This window comes from Perognathus longimembris, chromosome 2 (genome assembly GCF_023159225.1).
Source record: "Perognathus longimembris pacificus isolate PPM17 chromosome 2, ASM2315922v1, whole genome shotgun sequence".
Taxonomy (NCBI): Eukaryota; Metazoa; Chordata; class Mammalia; order Rodentia; family Heteromyidae; genus Perognathus; species Perognathus longimembris.
Window position 1 is genome coordinate 111,209,271 of NC_063162.1, and position 8,881 is coordinate 111,218,151.

Consider the following 8,881-nt stretch of genomic DNA (forward strand, 5'->3'; position numbering starts at 1 on the left):
GAGGATCACAAGAGCCCAATAGCTATACCCTTATGATGACATAAGATGATGCTAAGTGAAATGAACTCCATTTTATGGAAATGATTGTTATATCACAGTTGTAACTACTTTCAACATCCCATGTGTATCTGTAGTTTCTAATATTGATGATGTTCATGTATCACCTTCTTGTGATTGTATCTACACTATCTCTGTAATCTTATCTAAGTGTATGGGAAACAGTGTGTACTGGAATTAGAATTAGGAAATTGAAAGGGAATACCAAAATTGAGAGACAAAGGGTAAAATAAGAGAAACAACAACAAAAGCAATACTTGCAAAACTGTTTGGTGTAAGTGAACTGAACACCTCATGGGGGGAAAGGGGGAGGGGGGAGGGGGGTATGAGGGACAAGGTAACAAACAGTACAAGAAATGTATCCAATGCCTAACATATGAAACTGTAACCTCTCTGTACATCAGTTTTATAATAAATAAAAAAAAGTAAAAAAAAAACAAAATCAGGTGTCAGATACCATTTTGTCTATTGTCTGTATTTGTGCACTTGTATTTTATTATATTTTTAACATACTTATCCCTGAATTTATTCCACTAAAAACTTTTGTATTTTAGTTTATTTTAAAATGTTTTGTGGTATGAGCATTTAAATTCAGAGTCTTGTGATTGGTGTCAATTGCTCTGCTTACTACTGAGCTAAAAACCCTCACCTAACAACAGTCTATATTGAGTATTATAGATTTACAGTTAGTTTCAATAACTTTACTCATGAAGTAGTTAATTCCAAATTGTTGGAATTTGTAATTGGTCAATTTGATTTGTTTTCCTTTTCTCCTGTTAGTAAGGATTGATTCCAAGGCCATATATTTGTTAGCCTGGCACTTACCATAGAACCATGCCACCAGCGCTCAAATATTGTATATATTTTTTTTTATCTACAGGGATTACTTGATTTGCAAAATAGATGTAAACACTTTACTAGAAAACCATTTCCCCATTTTGTTTTTCTTTTTCCCTATTTTTCCTTTATTCTTGGCAATAGGGATTGTAGTTATTTCAAAAGCTCTTGCCTTTAAGAAATTCTGTGGGTCAGATTTGTAATCTATGCCTATCCCCTAGATCTCTAAATGCTACAAATATAAGGAGATTCCTGTTGTTTGTTAGGAATCCATAATGATTTCACCTCTGCTGCTGCTTCTGATCAAATCTTGTTTCCCTCCATGTTTCTATGGTGGCTTAAGAAATACAATCATTGCAATACTGACATCTCTTACTTAATGGTACATTAAGATTTTTGATCTATCTCAATTTAGAGTCTTACTCAGAAGGAGAATTTCTCATTTGGCTTAGCCACTGAGATTTCCATGTATTTAAATTGAACTCCTTGATTGGTGATATTTTAGAGTTTGGTTGGAAGCATGAAACCTCAGTATAAATGCTTCTTTACTTCTGGAGCTATTTTCTATCTTTCTCTTAGCCAAACCTTCCTGTTTTTCACTGAACAGTGCTATTTCTGAAATGGAGCCTCATATAAAGCTTTCCAGTGATTCTGTAGGGTATAGGTGCTTCCTGTATGTTATACTGGAGGCTACAGCCTCTTCTACATTCATCAGCACATAGTAGCTTGCCTTGTCCTTAGAAACTTGTTAGAATATAAGGTCCATTGATGCCCAGTGGTCATTTATCACCATTAGAGGTTTGTTTTAATGATTGTCTTTGGAGAATGGATAATGTATATAAACAGGATGTTACTAGATCTAGGTATACCTTCACAGATGCCATGAACTAATTCATATTATTTTGAAAATTAAAATATATTTTTCCACTCCTGATTTTAAGTAAAACCTGATCCATTGAGAACAAACACTGGGTACTTATTCTGGGCTTACTGTTACAACAAAATCAAACACCAATACTTGTGTTATGCAAAGACAACTTCATTAGTACAAGGAACTCTACAATGAAGATGGATAGATGGATGGATGGATAGATAGATAATATTATACAAAATGTATAAAAGGGACTAAATCACATTATATTTGTGTTCTATTTCTAAAAAATGATTGAATGGTGCAAGAAATTGTTTTTTGTGCTCTTTTAGGCAACACATATATACTAAAATTGGAATGATACAGAGAAGATTAGCATGGCCCTTGTGCACAGATGACATGCAAATTTGTGAAGCTTTCCATATTTTTTAAAAAAAATATTGTTTTTCTTCTTAGAGCTTAATATGCAAGTATAAGATTATAAAGTGTCTGAAATTAATGCATGCATGCTTTAAAAATAATATGTAATGGAAGAAAAACAACCCATGGGAATATTTAATTGAGGTAAGAATAAGGTAATGAATTTAGGATGTTTAACTCAGCTATTTTCTCTCAGCAAATGATAATTGAGTCTCTTAGAAAGGCCACAGGGGAGAGAGACTTCAGATGAGATGGCATGTGTCCTATATTGTCCTCTGAGCTAAAAGTAGATAGAGCAACTCTAACTCCCTTCTATTCAGAGAAAAGAAGGAGGAGGAGGAGGAGGAGGAGGGGGAGGAAGAGGAGGAGGAGGAGGAGGGACATCCCTTTGTATGTCACCTTCATAATAACAATTTAAAAAACTGAAAAAAGAGGGAAATCTTTATAAGGAAATAAAAGATAAAGAAATTCAAGTGTAGAGAAAAGCACATTCATGAAGAGAGAGGGGGCGAGGTATGTGAGTTCAAGAAAACTATTGAAATGTGTGGTGACTATCCTTAAACCATCTTTTTTTTTTTTTTTTTTTTTGCCAGTCCTGGGGCTTGAATTCAGGGCCTGGGCATGGTCCCTAGCTTCTTTTCGCTCGAGGCTAGTATTCTACCACTTGAGCCCATAGAGCCACTTCCAGCCTTTTCTGTTTATGTGATTCTGAGGAATCAAACCCAAAGCTTCACACATGCTAGGCAAAAAACTTTATACTAAGCTACATTCCCATCCCTACATCATATTCTTCAAACATGCCAAGAATCAATGTAAAATGTTCTCATTTCAAGAATGATAGCTATGTGAATAAATTCATATGTTAATTAGCTTTTGTTAATAAATGGATATATGATGTCTGTACATTTAAAAATGAACTTCAATAAATACTTATATGTGAAAACAATCAGCTAATACTCCCTTAGATCTAATTATTAAAGAACACAAGTTGGGTGCTACCTAGAAAATTGATTATCAACATAAGCGCTAGTCAAATAATTCTTAATTTACTTTTTAACAACTTGGTCTTGTAGTTCATTCATATAACCTTTTGCAGGAGAACCATGCTGAATTGCTCTTGAACTCATGGCATACTTTTTAGACAGGCAAAGGCAAGAGCAGGATCTGCATTGTAAGATTAAGAGGAAACAGGAAGGAAACAAATTTGATTGCAGAAAATACTAAAATTAAATGTGGGATTCTCTACTCTGACATGCATTCATGAAAACAGCACCAAGCTACTCAATTTTTCCATGAGTGTGGATTCAACGATGTAGAAATTTACTCTTATATTTGTGCAGAGTGAGTAAGACAAAGAAAAATTCAGCAGCCAGGTGGAGAAAGTTTCTCTCTTTACCACCTTCCCCCTTTTTAAAAATGCTCCTTCATGATCTTGTTGACCTTTCTTGATGTCTCAGTTAACACTGCTCTCCACATTAAAATGTGTCTGAGACTTCAATGTCACTCCTGACTCCTGACATGAAGTTAAGGCCATGGCTTAAGGTGTAGAAATAACTGGGATGATGGTCTGAAGTCATGCCAGTCATACTATAGACATGATAGCCCTCAACAAAAGATCACAAATGAGTGTTCTCACTTCCAAGTGAGAGTATTAACTTCAAGATTTACCAATGAGAAAGCTGCATTCATATTACTGATTCATGATTCATTTTGAATTATGAAAATAGCCATTCAATTGTGTCTGGAATTCCATTCAAAGCTGGTATAAAAGCTCCTACAATACACAGAAATCCTAGGAAAGGCACAAGTTAAAACCACACAAAGAGGGATTGGACCCAGACTTCTGGAAGAAGCTTTGAACTTAATTCATGTCACTGCTGTGCAAACAAATTAAAGAAAGGATAGTGATAATACCCTGAGTAACAGCATAAATGGCGAAACCCCCAAGTCTAATGTATAAGCTACTCATTAATAATATTTTCAGTCTTATTTTGACTGGGCATAATCGTAGAAACAACTCAAAAGATCTTGGTGCTTGACACCTTACCAGCCCACATATATGAACTGTGTAATGTCATTTTCTCATGGAAGAGAGACAGAGTTAATTTACTATAAATGTCACCCTTCTATCCAGAAAGAACTTACTACTTCCCATGAAGGTTTCTATTTATTGCTAATTGTATCTACTATGTTTTATTATGAGACTGAGATATTCGTGCTGATTTAGGGTATATTCAAATATTCCTCTTCTTATGATTATTTTCTTGAAATAGGAAGTTTAGTGTTCAGTTTCAAATACAAGATGCTGATGTTTCAGAATAGGAAATAAGATATATTCTAAAGCACATTGGGCTGTATTTTCATCTTTTCTGAGCCAGAGTGACAGCTATTAAGAATTTCTAAAAGTAAAGACTGTTTATAAAACCTGAAATACAAAGATTACTTTTATTATATGAGATTCTGAGATCATCTCCACTTGGTATATTACAGAAAACTGTATTTAGGAGTGATATATCGTGTACTTTCTGCTTCATAGTTAAGGGTCAAAATGAATAAAAAGGAAAAGAGAAAGCTCTTGGATAAGAATTCACTTGCACATATTTGGAGAACAATGAGTTAGCACCTTGTAGTACACTGTGCACTATAATTTCTATTTAGAGGAATCATTTTCTGGGTAACACTGAAAACACTCAAAAAATTCCACAATCATAAAATACAAATTGCTTGTCAAGCCCAGAAAATAGAAAACCCAATTTGCTTGGGGGACTTCGAGAGAGAAATAATGATTGGAACATAATTCCAAAAGCTCTAAGAACTGCATATCATATTTTGTCTGGTGGGTCTCTGAAGGACTCAACTGACAATAATGCTGTTGCTAACCCCCGTGATACTCCCGCTGCATCGTTTAGAGTTCTCTCATCGTTAAAGAACAGACCTTCGGTGGAATTGATAAATATAGTCTTCAACATTAACTAAATAATCCTCCCAATAGTCTGGTAAAACAGATGGAGAGAGTAAAACAGAGACGTTGTTAAGGGGTTTAACTCAGTCCATAGAGACAGTCTTGTGACTTAGTTACCATCGGACCTCCCTAGTTTAAGTTTATGACACCTCTTTTTTCCCCCCTCCATTTTTCACTTACAAATAACAACCAAACCTCCAAGCCACAGACACCCCACCTCCTCTCCTGAGGGATTGTTTTTAATTCCTTCCATTTAATGAAGAACAGGACAGAATACTTGTGCAAAGGAAACTTGCTTTTTTCATGTGTGCATTTTCTAATGTGCACGTTCATCAACATTCAATGACTTTTTAATAGAACACTATTTCAAGTGGGAAAAGATGTTGAATTTTTCTCCTTTCTTTGAAGGACCAATTTAGTTTAAAGCACATTCTTTCTATCAGCTTTTAAATTAATTCCACTTCATGATTCTTGCCGCAGTCAAGTCCTCTTTACTTATCTTGAATGAACTTATTTTTGTGTTGATTCTTGTTGACAAGTACTTTATTAGGCCCCAGAGGAGCATAGACAAATTAGATATAGCTGCCATTCTGAAGGAAACAGTGGTGGAGAAGAAATACTATTGCCAAACAAAGAACTATGATCATAACAGTCTCTGATACTTGATTATGTTCCAGATCCCATGCTAAGCATGTCTCCCTATTTGACTCTTTGATGTAAGAACTCTTTCTGTTTTCCTTTGTTTGAAGTTGAATACAACTGAAGTTTTCCAGGTTAATGCCTTTACATGTTGAACCAACATTCAGACGTGTAATTGATCCCTAATTCTTCCTTTGAAGGCTAACCAAGCAATCTGTTAATTCCTTGCTTTTCCATTTAATTTTTCCACATAAAGCTTGTCTGACAGTTTTACTTCTCAACATAATTAATACTTTTCATTACAGTTTATGTTTTATGATTTTTCTTGGCTTGATTTCTATCCCCAAGACTAATCAACTCTGGGTCAGTGACAAATAAGATTTCAGAAACTGCAGAGTTGAGAGCAACTTGGACAATTATTATTCAGTCACACTACAATGTCACTTGGGTCGGTAGTGGTTTTTTCCTCAAATATCATCTGGTTCTTGGAAATTTTCCTGAATTTAGATGAAGGTGAATGCTATTTTTGTATAACCACTAAAAATATGCCTCCATTGTTGTATTTATTTTTGTACCTTATTCATATGATAGTGTAATAATAAACATTTTAAAACAGAAACTCAGTCATCCTAAATTTAGATCCTTCAGGTTCAAATTGAGTGTCTAATATATAGTAAGTCTCAATAAACCTTGATTAGAACTGAATTCTACATTCTTGAGAGGAAGACCTTATCTCTGAGGTCCATGACCTTTCTCTGCATCTCTTCACTATCTATTCAATGTTTCTATCTTTAAAAAAAAATTTCTTCTGTTCTTTTCCCCCCTCTTATTTCAGGGTAGAATTCTATCTTGCTAAATATGACTCCACTATTTTTTTGTACTGCAATCATGTGGTTGTTGTTATTTGACTAGGTTTTTGTTTGCTGTTCCCCAGAATCTCTCATAGACAAATTGTCCTTTTTGTGTTGTTGTTGACTTTAATTTTATTGTCAAGGTGATGTAGAGAGGAGATACAGTTATACTTGTAAGGTAGTGAGTATATTTCTTGTTAAACTTGTCACCTATTCTCTGTTTCTTTGTCCTGTTTGATTTGTCAACATTCCTTCAAAAGAGTAAAATATATGGAGGAAAAAAAATGGTGAGTGGAAAAGTGGCACTTGACCCAAGTGATCAAGGTCAACAGTGATAAACTCTGGTGAGGCCTGTAAAGTAGACATAGAAGAAAAAAAATGGTACATTTCTTCTGTTGTCCTGCTCTTAGAATGAATACCCTGTATTTAAACCTGAAGAAAATCTCAGATAAGTTGCAAGAGGAGAATGAAAAAAAAATAGCAGACCAGTATTATCAAAGCATTAGGTGCCATAACAAATTAGAACAGACTTGATGACTTTAAAGGTATTGTCTCAGTATTTTAGAGTTTTCAAATTTTTGTGGGAATGTGATACTTCTAAAGAAATTCCACTTAGTGACTCTTCCAACCTGGCAGTGGACAACATTTCTATGCTCATATTTTTTATCAGCCTCATCTCTGATTCTTCCACCATGCTTCTTCTAAGTCTTCTTTTTGTCTGTTATAAGGACATTTGACATTGCATTCAGGAATTACATAGATAAAACACAGTGATATTTCCTCTAGACCCTAATTTCAACTACAGGAAACTTTTTCAAGTAAATTTACATTTGCAAGTTCCAGAAATTCAGGTATGTAAAGGATCTCTTTAAAGCCACCATTCAGGTTATGATAGTCATTAAATAGTGGGAAAATTTGAAAGTGTGGTATCCAAATACAGCCTAAGGTGACATAACAGCTAAAACCATGTAGTATTCTGACTGGTAACCTAGAGAAAACAAATTAGAAAAATCTTAAGGAAGCCTGGGTGTATATTTTAGTTAGTGGGAGCATAGTATTTGTCCACTTAATAATACTAATATAAGATGTTGAGAAATGGGAAATTGTATGTTTATACATTGAATTTATGGTCTCTAAAATCATTTTTAAAGTCTGCTTGAAAATAATTCTATTTATTTCTCTATAACAATGATATTAAGTTAAAATTTTCTAGAAACCACATTTAAAAAGGTAAAATTTGGTGAAATGAATTTTAATAATCTATTTACCCTATTATAAACAAAGCATCACCATGTTAGTATACAATGTATATGGAACTATGAATAAAATATCTTAAAATCCTTCATTGGTGTTGTGCTTATGTGTAATGCTAGAAAAAACACACCTGCTGAGAGAACTTCAATGTAACACTGAGTCAATAAAATCATACTAAAATAAAATCATACTGAGTATGTTTGGCAAGGAAATATTTTTGTTTGTTTGGTTTTTTGCCAGTCCTGGGCCTTGGACTCAGGGCCTGAGCACTGTCCCAGGGTTCTTTTTACTCAAGGCTAGCACTCTGCCACTTGAGCCACAGTGCCACTTCTGGCCGTTTTCTATATATATGTAGTGCTGGGGAATTGAACCCAGAGCTTCATGTATACGAGGCAAGCACTCTTGCCACTAGGCCATATTCCCAGCCCCGAGGAAATATTTTTTAATACTGCTTCAGGTTATAAGTTTAAATCAACCAAGTTATATTTTAAAATTCAACTTACATTTAAAAATCCAATTTCTAGTCATAATGGCCACTTTGAAAGTAATTAGCAATGCTTGTATGTGATGTTTACTCTGCCTCATTGAACAGAATAGCTCTTCATGTTTTCCCTCTTGCTTACTTTATTTGTCCACTACTGTGTGACAAGTGATTCTCCAAATAGTGAATTAAAATAAATGCAATGAAAGTTAAAAGCATTTATTGTGCCTCTCAATATTTAACGTTGATTTTTGTAATCATTTCTGGGTAGGGAGTCTTGCTCAGTCGCTGATATGCAAGATCTTCTGGACTGGAATGTTCCAGGTATGGCTACTTAGAAGGGAGAGCTGCATGACTGGACTGACCTGGAGTTCTGGGATTCCTCAGGGCCCCTCTCTTTGCCTCCTGTAGTTATAGAGTCATTCTTTATCCACAAGCTCTCCCCATGTGGTCTGTCTAAGTGGGTAGCTAGGTATATTGCATACTGAGTGGTTTAGGGATCTCAAAAA

The 8,881-nt window shown here is 34.7% G+C and overlaps 1 non-coding gene across 1 annotated transcript; it reads left to right on the plus strand.

Moving 5' to 3' along the window:
- The first annotated feature begins 2,083 nt into the window (after positions 1 to 2,083).
- LOC125347392 lies at positions 2,084 to 2,194 on the plus strand. The gene has a single exon (XR_007210181.1). It is a non-coding gene; the product is annotated as a U6 spliceosomal RNA (small nuclear RNA).
- Positions 2,195 to 8,881: the final 6,687 nt, after the last annotated feature.